The 13,709-nt window shown below is 27.4% G+C and overlaps 1 protein-coding gene across 2 annotated transcripts in view; it reads left to right on the plus strand.

Annotated features, from left to right (window-relative positions):
- Nucleotides 1-1,499: 1,499 nt before the first annotated feature.
- Nucleotides 1,500-13,709, plus strand: part of LOC100198087 (copper-transporting ATPase 2) — a 71,670-nt gene continuing 59,460 nt past the window's right edge. For both annotated transcript variants that reach the window (XM_065814034.1, XM_065814035.1), the window contains exon 1: nucleotides 1,500-1,788. The gene's annotated coding sequence lies outside the window, so the exon portion shown is untranslated. The remainder of the gene's footprint in view (nucleotides 1,789-13,709) is intronic.

Below are 13,709 nucleotides of genomic sequence, written 5' to 3' on the forward strand. Positions count from 1 at the left end.
GCACTATTTATAATTATAAAATTTTTAATACTAAGAAATTTATGAAATATAAAGAAATAAAAAATATTTGCTGCATGAATTATACATCAAACAATCTCGTTTTTTATCCCTAAACATCAGTAGCAAATCAAGGGTAATGCTACTGATGCCTAGGCATCGGTCCTTTTTATTCCTAATTTTAAGTATATTTCATTAAATATAAGTGCGTTTTATTTAAAATATAGGTGTTTAATTTTAATTTGAATGTATTTTATTTAAACTTTTATCTAAATATTTACGTAGTAATCTTATGCAAGTTGCTGAAAAAAGTTGAATTCGTTTGCTGAGGTTGCCTCACTCAACGTAGTTAAGGTAATTAGTAAAACTTAAATCGAAATTATTAAAGGATTTAGTCTTTGACAATCCTATAACTTAGGTTTTAAATAAATAGAAATAAATATAAACTTATTTTTGTTTACTACAACTTCTTCTGCCTGCATCTTAAAAAACTTTCTTAGAGATTTTTTTTTTGTTTATGCAAAATTTAAGACTTTTACAAAGTCTCTTTTTGAACTTCTTTGGGGTTTTGATCAGTTGATTTGCTTCAAATTGTTTTAAATAAAAATTAAAAACGTCCTTAATTTGGATATGAATATAGATCAAAAGAGCTAGAACTTTTACGAAGTGTTTAAGCTAATAAATTTATTTTCTTTTCAAATGTTTTTTTTACTCAAAGTTATAAGGTTCTTCTCTTACTATTTGAAAATAAACAAAATATAATTATTTTTTCTTTTATTTCCTTGAGGAATATTCTATTGTCTAAATGTCTTTGCAATAGTTAAAATAATTCCCGAACCGAGCTAAGTCTGCACTCAAAAATACAATTCAAGAACTTAAGATTATAATGGTTTGGAAATTAAAGCTAAAGTTAGGATTCCATAATATACCGCAATTATACTATATTAAATCATATAACATAAAATCTTGATAAGTATATTACATTTTAAAATAAAATCTTACTGTGGACTGTAAGCAATTCTTTAAAATAAAGTTTTAAAGAATTGCTTACAGTCCTCAGTAAGATTTTTTATCTTGCAGACCCGATATTTTACGGAAATATCTTGATTGTTTAAACTAATAACCTGCTGACAGCATTTTCTTAAAAAGTACCTTATCTTGTATGTAAATTCTGTAATAGCATTTTGAAATATGGTAGATAAAAATGCGAAATTTCGCAAGTCTTGTATTTCGGCGAACAACCTTACCTTGAACTAACATTGTTTCTAAATAGTGATTTTTTTAAATTATCTTGGATCAATAAAAATTTTGATATTTAAAATGTTTTTTTACGTAAATTTAAAATTCTTTTGAAAACAATTAAAAAGATTTTCCGCTTAAATCTTTTTTAATTGTTGGCTGATGATGAACCTTAAATATTTGAAAATCTTTGAAATTAATTTGTTATTTACTTCGATAAACTACCTTTTTTTCCTTGATCCAATTAACTTCTCAATGAATCATTTTCCAATCGGTAATAAACTGATTAGACGTATTTCTTTACATATAATTCAACTTACATGAGTTTAACAGTACATAAAAGCTGTTTACCGCAGTTTTTTGAGAATATTTTTTTAAATTTTGGTCAAAAAAGTAATATTATATAAAAATGAGATAGTTTCGATGTTGTTGGTTCCGCTACTTCATACGTTGAAAGTATTGCTGAAAAAAGTCAGAAAAAAATTTAGTTAAATAATCAAAAACTACAAAAGAGCGAAATTGTTGTTTATAAATTGTCATCAAAAGAAAATGGTAAGTTTTGGTTGAGAAAAGTTTTAAAATTTTACATTTTGATCATTACTGCCTTTTTATTGTGGAAAGACCTGGGCAAGATGGCGAACGTTTTGAAAGTCGTTTTGTTATATGGCTGTTAGTTTTGCCAAAATTATCATCATTTAACAATAATATTTTATCAGTATGTTTGTTTTATCCTTATGACTCATTACTTGCATGAGTTTTCAGTTTGCAGGTAAAAAAAGTTTTTTAATAAAAAATTAAAATGTAAAATTCCTAAGTTTGTTATCCTGGTCACCTGGGCAAAATTGTTTACTATGCGTTTTCTGTCCCCAGAGACTACAAACTAATTTATTTAAACGGTTGTAAAATAAACACGCATCGCAACAGACGTCGCATTATCTCTATGCACATCAACTTGCAATAATCGTAGTTGTAATATTTAACGATCGTCAAAAAAAAAAAAAAAAATTAATGCCGCATAAGTTATGCGTATAAAACCACGTTAAAATACTTAAATACTTCTTTTTTTTCTTGAGTTGTTACAAAAAAATTTATTTTGCCCCGACTTACTTGCATTTGCTATCTTGCCCCGACTATTCCCATCGTGAAGTACTAAACACTACTTATTATTACAAGATATTTATTATTAAGTAAAACAGTAATAATGTAATAATAGTTTATTACTATAAAGCATTTTTTAATTAACGAAAAGTTTTAATTTTTAAACAAATTAAGTTATAGACAATTACATTTGCTGACAATTCCGAGTAAAATTTGCGTATATATTCAAATAAAGCTCGTATATATTCAAATAAAATGATTTTAAAGTAAAGTGGATGCTATTAAAAAAAACTTGAATTTTCTTAAAAGCTTTGTTAGCTCGTACACCCTACCGCTCTTCCAAACTAAAGTTGATGTTGTGAGGGTAGACGTAAAATTACGATTGCTACACTATAATGAAATAACATTCACTAATAGTATACAATAAATAACATTCACTAATAGTATACGTAGAAAATTTATAGGTATAATGAAATACAGAATATGGTAAAACAGTTCTTAAAACAACATTTTCCCCTCAATTCAAGTATACTACAACTGTATTAATAGTATTTTTAAAAACAACCATTACAGCCATAATATCTTTTTTTATTTATAATTGAGAAGTACCATTGTTGCTGAATACTTCTTTGATTAGGAAGGTGAAGGATTTTGTAGATGTAGAGTATAACTAAAAACTTTGATAATCAGTGGAATCAGAAACTATAGCAAATGTTTTAAACTCAACGTCCCATATCGCAGTCATTGAAATTTGGTTTTGACCAAAATGAGCAGCTTGCAGTTTGTTTTGATTGAAAACTTAACATTTTCAGTCCAGTCAACTTGGATTACCGCAGTTTCAGAATCGGTAATCATTAAATCTTCCTTCAATTTCCTGAAAATTGTTGATTTTTTTTTTTAACAAACGTGCGTTTAATGAGTTTATCACGCATCACTAATATGTGCTAGATAAACTATGTTATAACAGACTTTTTTTTAATCTTTTCAATGTTTCATTAGGCTTAGACAGGAATGGCCTATATAATGACATATACACGTATGACGTGACATATATAATAAACAACTTTAGCAAGTCAAAGATTTAAAATATTTTGCCACCGAAACTCGTTTACACAATCGCCATCATGTAGAATAGAAATCTTTTTTGAGATTTTGTTTTCAGTAAATTTAATATGAAAGTTCCATTCAACTGGTCAATATAAACGTGCAATAGTAATATGCACGTTTATATATACAAACAAGTGAATTCTTTCTTAATATAAAGTTAATATATGCTGATCAAATTTCAAAAAACAACCCGAGCTTTGAATTCTTTAATAATGATAATGATAAAAAATAAAAAAGTGATTGTTATAAGCTCAACAAATTTTTTAGAAATAGGCCTAAAGTTGGCCGACCGAATTTTAAAAAATAACCAAAAGTTTTAATATATTTTTATTTAAAACCAACCCAAACTTTGACCCATTTTCATTTAAGACCGCTGCAAGAAAAACGGTTGATTTAGTTTTAAGAGGGTTACGCTTGAAACAATTTTTTTTTGGCCTTGTGAATTTAAATAACAAAATTTTGGTCTACATCTATGACCTCGACTAAAAAAATATTTTAAAGGCACTAAATTATTTTTTTGCGTTGATTACTCAATTTTATTCTATTGACAAAAACATACAAAATTTTAAAACACAATATCTGCAGATAGCAACAGCAACTACATTAAATTTTCAACATAGCTTCAAGATGATAATAAAATCCATTTATCATACCATTTTTTATTGACTCATTTAGTCAAAAGTTATGCCTCTTTTAGTATAAAACGTGTTTAAGATAAACCACTATTTGTATAAATGCTAAAAATTGAAAAATTTTGAAACTCAAAAAAAGAAAAAGACTATGATGTATTGAGTTACTATGTTTAAAATCTTTAAAATTAGTTAATGATAAACATGAAAAAATCAAGATTTTATCTAAAATAATATAAAAACTTCCATAAGGTATGTTAAAAACCACCTGCACCATAAGGTTCACATTTTTCATTCTCATTCTTTTTATCCATATAGCCTATTTTGATTGTTTGTAGTTTTATTTTTATAATGATTAGACTGGGTCACTTTTCTATTCTTGCAACACGTTGGCGATCTCGTGCAATAGATTTTTTGCGCAATAGATAATTTTCATATACAACTATATAATTATGAAAAATAGAAGATTTTTATTGAATCGAATATATATGATCCATATATCATTTTAAAAAAGATATAATTCTGCTTTTGGTATATATATACTTATATACCAAAATTTATTTTTTTTGAAAAAAAAAAATGATTTGTTTTCTTGGGCAATTACCTTAACAACTTTTTAATTCATTATGGAGTTTTAAAGAAACTATCAGTATTACTAGGTTCTCGGAACAAAATAGTTTTTTTTTTTTACTTTAATTAAAATTTACTTGTAAACTACTAATTTATTTACGAAGATTTTTTTATTAAAAACTTGAATATTATTGTTTGATTAAAAAAAACTAGAACTAAACTTTGACAAATATAATTTGTTAAAAGTATGACAAATAAAATTTTAGCTACAATAAATGTAAATGTAAAAAAAAAAAAGTTATAAATTCTAACTCACATATAAACCCTTGGATACCTAAGGTTTAATCAAATCATCAGAGAAATCATATGAAAAATACTTTATGAAAAATATTTTAAATATAAAACATATAAAAATGAAATACAAAATTTAAACTACATATAAAAATGTAAAACTACATATAAAAATAAAATACAATTATTTAATTAAAACCACAAAAATTAAAAAAACTTATTTAAAGCAAAGAAACATTATTTAAATTTAAGCAAAGGAACAGTATTAAAAACTTTAAGATGCAATGAAGTTTCAAAACATCAATAAAAATACTCAGAAAAACACGTAAAACGTGGTTAAATAAATAACTGGTGAATATAAATAGGGAAATAGTAATATGCCAGAATATCTTTCAATAGTTATAAAAATGATGAAAATAAAAAACGTGGTAGTTATGAATCTCAGCAAAATTTTTCTTGATATAGTTTCATAGTTGGCTGATGGATTTGAAAAAAACAAATTAATCAAAACTTCTATGAAGGAAATTAGTGTATAACTTAAGTGAGGTGCTAGATATTTTTAATAGTTTAAAACAATAATAAATATGGTGGCAATCATAAAGTAAATTAGCCATGAATGTTAATGAACTGTCAGTGTATAACATTTGAAACATCTTGCCATGTTTATTAATATTGTTAGAACGTATTATATATAAGATAACCTCTCTTGATCTATTTTAAAAGTAATCTAAACAATACTTCTTATTGATGATTACACTATGCTTGGTTTTAAATGTTTCTTTTAAATGAAATTAAACCCAAATATAAAAATTAAGATGAATTAAAAAAAATTTATTATCAAAGTCCAAATAACAAAGTTTATTAATGATATTACCTCTCTCTCAGAATGGTATGTGTGTGTAATATTTTTTTTTGCTACTGTAGAAACTGTAAGCAGTTTAGCAATTATTATTTCCTACTTTATGTACTTAAACTTATGTAAAACAATACGATATATTATCTTCTAGTTTATTTATTTACGTCTTTACAATAAAATATTTGCAAATTACAATTTTATAAAAATGGTGCTCTGTGATAAGACATTATGTCTTCTTCTTGCCCCAGCTATTTATTTTATTGTATATGTATGTATATGAAAAGTGTATTTATAGTGAATATAAATGAAAAGTATATTTATAGTGTATATATATATATATATATATATATATATATATATATATATATATATATATATATATATATATATATATATATACATATATATATATATATATATATATATATATATATATATATATATATATATATATATATATATATATATATATATATATATATATATATATATATATATATATATTTAACCAATTACAGCATCAAAAATTTGGGTTAAAAAATCAACGGATCATGCAGTAATTGGACAAAGTATATATGCGATTAAAAATCAGGAAACAGTATATAGTATATAGCATAAATCAAATGAAACATAAAACTCATTATAACTTGTGGAGTTCTGTAAACATTAATAACAAGACCACTATTATTCTTAAAAATTTATGAGTTTTCATAGATCTGTCGTATTAAAAATGTACATTTTGAGAGAGAATGATTAAATATTTGTAAATAAGAATATTGTGAAATGATCTCTTTTGTCAGTTTTGATTTTGCCCGTTTCTAGGAGGCAATGAAAATTTTTAGTAAATATACTAGCGACATTTAAAGATATCTAAACAGCATCGCTTTAAATCATGGTTATAAAAGACTTACATTACCCTGTTTAGTAATGTTACTTTCATATTGTTTTTCTATGAAGTATGAGAACTCATTAAAAAAAAGTACTCTATTTGAATTATTTGATCGAAAGTTTTAAGATACTATTACAATCGATGCTTTAAACAAGAAAGAACTACGCACGTTTTAAGCATGCTTTAAACGTGCTTTAAACATGAAAGTGCGAAACACTCTTTAGATCAAAAGGACGCGAAAGAACTTCACACTCTTAAGCATCAAAGTAGAAATACCCCGGCTAAAAATGAGACTTTTTGCAAACCCAGTCCCGGCAAAGCTATAAGACTTAGTAGGGGTTGATAGTCGGGGCTAGAAAAAAGTTTATATTACTTTATATATTATAATTTTATGCTTACATTTATTATTTATTAAATACTGGCATACATTTATATATTTTTAAAGTCTAATTTACTTCCAACAAGATTGCAAGCAACCATTATTTAGTTATGAGTTGCTTTAAAATAGAAAACAAGTTAAAATATTAGGAAACGTATAACTGAAGACTTAAAAAGTTGTAAGTTGTATAAAAAATGAAGATGGCTAGGAGCCATGAGGTTTTTTTGATGTTCAAAGAAAAAAACTGAATTAATAAAAGTTTTTATAGCATGAAGGCACAGATACAGTACAAGGATGCAACTTGTTGAATAAAAAGCCAAGCAAGAATGAGTTTTGGTTTATCGTTATAGAGATGATAGCTAGTTTGACCATGATTGTATTTGTAGAAAAAAGAAAGAAATGCAACTTTACAATATTTTTTCAATATTTTTTTGCAGTAAATAAATGAGTTTTGTTGTCTAACAAAAATTGTGCATTTCAAGTCCAGAAATTGAATCCATAAGCCACTGCAAGCCTTAGGCAGTTACAGAAGAGAGATCAGATTTAAAATTGGCTGCTTGTTCTAAGCAATTAAAAAGTGAAGATTTTTTTGTCAAAACAAGAGTATAAAGTTGAGTTGCCAGCAAATAGAGCCACTTTTGATTTCATGAAGATTGTTATTGTATATAAGAAACAATACAGAAGCAAAGATAGAACCTTGTGGTACCCTTAAAGTTACTTGAAATAAAGAAGAGGGTAGGCCTTCAAGAATAACTTTACTACTGCAGTTAGAAAGAAATAATTTAATAACTTCAAAACCTTTATATAAAGTAACTAATTACAAAGTGAAGAATAATCGTAGGATTGTTAGAGAAGTCAAAGTATTTTCTGGAGTTTTGAAAAATTGTAATCACTTATTTAGCACTTTTTAAAAATTTAGCAAAATTTGAAGAGAGGTCTAGAGAACATTTTTTTTTAGACTGTGATGGAGATCTTGTCTGAAGCTCTAACTGCAGAAGTGTTTAATTGAGAATTAACTTTAGCATTGAAAGTCAGAAGAATTTCGATGTTTAACAATGGGTTCATCTGTTTAATTATCAGAAAGAGTATGGCCATTATATTTAAGAGTTAAATTAGAGTAAGATTTCTTTGCAAACAACTCTGCTTTAATCTGGTGAGAAGTAAAAAGATCAGACCCATGAATTAGAAATTAAATGTTAGACTTACTTTAGTTAATGACATTGTTGAAGACTAACCAAAATTTTAACATCAGACAAGACTTTTTTACATTTACTACTCGCAATAATAAAAGGATATTTGTTCTCAAGTGAAATGTTCTTGTAAAAAAAATAAAAAAAAAGATTAATGTTTAATAAAGCAGCTGCTCTGGTTAAAAATGTGGAGTAGAATGAGGCTTCACTTAAAATTGAAGAGAATGAATAAAAGCTTCCAAACTTTTATTCCATAAGGAATAAAAGCTTCCAAGATGCACTTTATGCATACATATTATGGATATAAGCATATATGTTTGCTATTTATTTAGATGCTGGCATACAATATCCTTTCAATGTTATATAAAATTTAGTATTTATATAGTGTAGTATTTGTCGAAAGAGAAGATAATCAGATGGATGTGTGGTGTGACTCTAGCAAGACAAGAAAAGGAGGCAAAATCTTAGACAGATTAGAAAAAGCATTGTATTGAACAACGTTTGTTAGAATAGATCAAAGTAATTTAGGTATCAGCATGTAGAGAGGTAGCAGCTTCAGTAGAAAATGGTAGTGGTAGTAAGAAAGCTTGAAGAGAGTGCCTTAAATATTGTATGAATGAGCTTTAGTACAGAAAAAATTGCTTAGATTAAAAATTGTTTAGATTGTTTTTATTAGAGAAACAGCATAAAAGAGAAAGGCTAAAGCCTGATGATGATTATCATCGTCATCATCATCATGATCATGATGATGATGATGATCATCAGGTTTTTAGCCTTCCTCTTTTATACTGTTGATGATGATGGTGATCATGATGATCTTGACCATGATGATCATGATGATATTAATGATGATTATGATGATCATGTTGATCATAATGATGTTTATATATGCAATATATGCAAAATATAAGATGAATTTTAAATTCAAAAAATATAATTTAGGTTGTATAAATGTTTATTATTAAACCTGGCCCCGATCCTGGCTATATTTTATCAAACCTGGTCCCGGCCCCGGTCAAATATCAACCCCGGTCACTTACTATTTAAATATTCTATTCTGATTTTTATTTTAATCAATAATTTTGGAACTATCTAGGCTTCCGAATATGAGATTATAAGCCGTATGGTTTATCATTACATCTTCAATGATAAACCATACGGCTTACGAATCCTTAGCATATCTTTAAAATTCTATTACTTCTTCGATTACTATCAGAAACTTTGAAACCTAAAATAAAAATTTGAAGTTAAAGCTATTTTTACATAGCTTTTTTAACAGCATTTTTAATTTCTGTATATAGATGCACTTTTAATTGTATGGCTGGATAGCTCTGTTGGCTATCGCGTCGAACGAATTATTAAAACCCGGACTGTTTTGCGATACAAGTTCAAATTCAGTCACCGCCAACACAGTGCTTGAGTAATACTTCGTTACGCAAAAATGTTGGTCAATAACGGACGCTACTTTAGATTAGTCTTTATGATAATTTGTAGCTGTTTCTATGCTAAGGCAACGATATCTTCGCATATAAAAACATTGTATAGCAAAATATAGCATGAAAATCAAATAAATAAAAATAAATGAGCCCATTAAAGCATAAGTGGTGTAAGTCACATTGTTTTGAGATATTAAAGGGTTTGCTACAAATGTTATTTTAAAATCAGTAGCAAACATTTTGACAATTTTTTTCAATAAAACTCTACCTAATATACCGTTATTAAAACATATATTGATTTTTTGTGTGTTTTGGAACACTTCAAAATTGTAACAACGCTTGTGCTGTAAATGGGTTTAACGTGTTATTTAGAACAAAAACAAATTTTTTTTTAAAACTCTGTTTTAATGCAATAATAATCAGAAAAACATTTTTATTTTGTTACAATAATAATTGGAATAACATCCTTGGCATTCTCATTAGTGACAAGCCTCCGAAAAAAATTGTCGTGTACAGTAGAGATGTATGGCAGCAGGTCCAAAATGTCCTTCTTTTTTACTTTTGTAACAAGCCGAGCTCTTGGTACAGCTTACACTAATCAAAAATGCAAATGTTAACCGGTCGCATGAACTTTTGCTCAATTGTTTCTACATTGTTGCTGGACTTTGGACATGTTATATTAATATCATGGCAACTTTACAGTTCCGGTTCTGTCCTGTACTTGGCTGCTGGGGCTCTATATTCTATATGTTTCACATGAGTTCCATTTTGGTTGACAATTATACAACTGTATACATGCATATTTGCTATGTAATTTTGTTACAGCGATTTTTTTTTTGCATTTGTAATTGAGATTTGTAATTTTTTTTCTCTGCAATGATCTTTCTCTTCCTAGTGACGTAAGACATGTACCAGAAAAAATCTGCGCGTGTTCTGATGTGGTGTTTACGAAAACCGTGCATCATTTTAAATAGCTGATTGTATTTAAAATGTCATTGTATTAGTGTTATTCAAAATTTAAACAACTCTGTTATCAAAACAATTAGTTTTAATTGAAATTTCATCAAATCAAGATAAGAAGCGACAAGAAGTTTTGCATTTTTTGTTCAAAATCCTGGTGTATCAAACAAAACAATTTCTAAAAAGTTGCAGATTGCTTTGAGAACAGTGCAGAGCGTTGTAAAACTATTTAAGGACACTGGTACAATCAAAAGGGAATCAGGAAGTGGAAGAAAAAAATGCTTTGTTAGACGAGAACTTGGTAAAAAAGTGAAAGATGCCTTAGACGGAAAACCGAAGTTTTCTGTTCGAACTTTAGTGAATAAATTTAAGACAAGTGCTTCCACTATACAATGAGTGAAAAGAAATAGTGGCTATAAATCTTATAAAAAAAAAAAAGTTTCTCGTCCTGAAAAAAAAAAGCAAGAAAATGTCGGAATTCGTTGTTCAAAACGCTCTATAAAAAATTATGTGCCAAAAAATCTTGTTTGATGATTGACGATAAAACTTATTTTGCTGCATATATTCGATCTCTTCCATGACACCAATATTAATCAGCAACTATTTGCAAGAAACTGAATTCCAATTATAAATGCTTTGGAATGCAAAAGTTTGCGAAAAAAGTCTTAGTTTGGCAAGCAATTTGTGAATGTGGTGAAAGAAGCTCTTGTTTTGTGACCACGGGAACAATTAATATACATTAAAGAATGCCTCAAAAAACGTCTTTTGCTGTTTTTAAGAACACACGCGAGTAAACCATTGTTTTGGACCGATTTAGCATCATGTCACTACTCTGAGACAACTTTAAACTGGCTTAGAGAACATAAAGTAGATTTCGTAAAAAGAAATCTGCAATCCACCAAATTGTCCCGAACTAAGTCCGATTGAAAGATATTGGGCTCTTGTCAAACGAAAACTAAGGTTCAATGTAAAAGAAGCCAAAAACATTAAACACTTCAAAAATAAATGGATTAGAGCTACCAAAAAAGTCCAGCCGAAGACTGTGCAAAAGTTTATGTCGAGTGTTAAACGCACGAAACTTAGCAAACTTTCTTAAGTGAAATTTAAAAATATTAATATATGTACTTTCAAAATATATATAACAAAAAAATATCCTTTAAAATGTCCACGCAGATTTTTTCTGGTATATGTCTTAAGATTTCCGAAAATTGCGTTTCCTCTTCCTTTTTTCACGTTTCCACTACTTTATTTGTCTTTTCCGGCTTCTTTTTGATCTAACATCTGCCTCTGCTTCTCCACTATCAGGTGTATAGGTCTACCTTCCACACCAGGAGCTGCTCCATTGTATTCATATACAGAATTGGAATCATAAACATCTGAAAAGAAAATGTAGATGTGCAGTTTTCTAATGACTTATAAGGTGAGTTTTTATGAATTATACAATCTAATTGCAACTCTAGTAACTGGTAAAGTGCAAGTAACAACGGATTTTCTATGAAATAAAACCTAAACAACATATATTTGCTGACTAAGGCTAGGAAATATAGAATAAAATTATATGATTACAGTAAACTTTCATAAACAAACAAAATATACGAAACTCTTACTTTTTCGTTCGTTGAACGAATCACGGATGTCCATCGGACGACGCATGCCAACTGGGACACGGTGTTGCATTTTAGAATTTTGGGTTTTAATAAAACAACAGTGCATTTTTTTTCAAAGTGGTAACCACGACCGAAAATTTTAAAATTGTTTTTAAATCATTCATATGCTTAAAATCGTTTTTAAAATCGCTTTCATTAAATTCTCTTTCTGCTATAGCATTTAAACTTTTTTTTACTGAATATGCTTAACAAAGGCCAAAGTTGACTTCCAGTTATTTTTTTTAATGCTTAGTCATGTTTCTCTTTCGCCTAATATTTTTATAACTTATCAGTGGGTAAATGTTCCGCGTGTTAACATTTAATTTTGTTGGATTTTCTTGTATGTAGTGATTGAATACCATCACAAATAAATGTTGTTAGACATATTGTCAAATTTATACTCATTTAAGTAATAGTATTTTCTTTTGTAGATTTTGTAGCAATAGAGTTTTTGTTTTTTGAAGTATTATATAGTTATTTATACTTTTTAGCATAAATTATTGATTAAATTATAAATAGTATAAATTTTTTATTCAATTTCACAATTAATGTTACATTTTGTAGTGGTAACTTTTTCAGAATCTAGTTAATTTTTTAGAAGTAAGGTTAGCATTACAAGTTTGGTTTTCTATTACATAGTCATTATCATACATTGCAACAAACAGCCATTTTTGCAAAGCGATAGTTGTGATCAAATAATGATGAAGATTTTATACTTGATTTTCTTTTAGATAATACTTTGTAACAATGCGGTTGGAATAGCGTTTTTGCATCTTTTATTTTATATATATATATATATATATATATATATATATATATATATATATATATATATATGTATATATATATATATATGTATATATATATATATGTATATATATATATATATATATATATGTATATATATATATATATATATATATATATATATATATATATATATATATATATGTATAATTTTTGTAAAGCGATAGTTGTGGTCACATAATGATAAAGATTTTATTTTAATAATGATGATGTATAAAATTTTACTAGGGTATTAAAATCTAAAAAATTTTCCACAAGGTAATATTAAAAAACCAAAAAAAGCTCTTTAAATTTGCATAGAGGTCACTAAATTTACCACCCCCTCCTCCTCCCGATAGGGGTGTGCGAAGTAGCCTATCCACGGCTCTGATAGCAACTGATAAAATTACACTACTTAGTGTAACTGTTTTAATATCGGCCGTAGATTACATTTTGTGAATTAATTTGGACGGAAAGTTTCCAGGTAAGTACTTTCAGGGTTGAAAGTTTCTGAGTAGTGGGAGCTTTAGAAATGGGGGTATTCTAGGCACCCGTCCGTCTTGTTAAACGGATCCCAACGTCCTACGTCGGACCAATGTTGCTTTGTTGATATTATTCGGTGATAATCGACAAATT

The sequence above is a fragment of the Hydra vulgaris genome, chromosome 12 (genome assembly GCF_038396675.1).
Source record: "Hydra vulgaris chromosome 12, alternate assembly HydraT2T_AEP".
In the NCBI taxonomy this organism is placed as follows: domain Eukaryota; kingdom Metazoa; phylum Cnidaria; class Hydrozoa; order Anthoathecata; family Hydridae; genus Hydra; species Hydra vulgaris.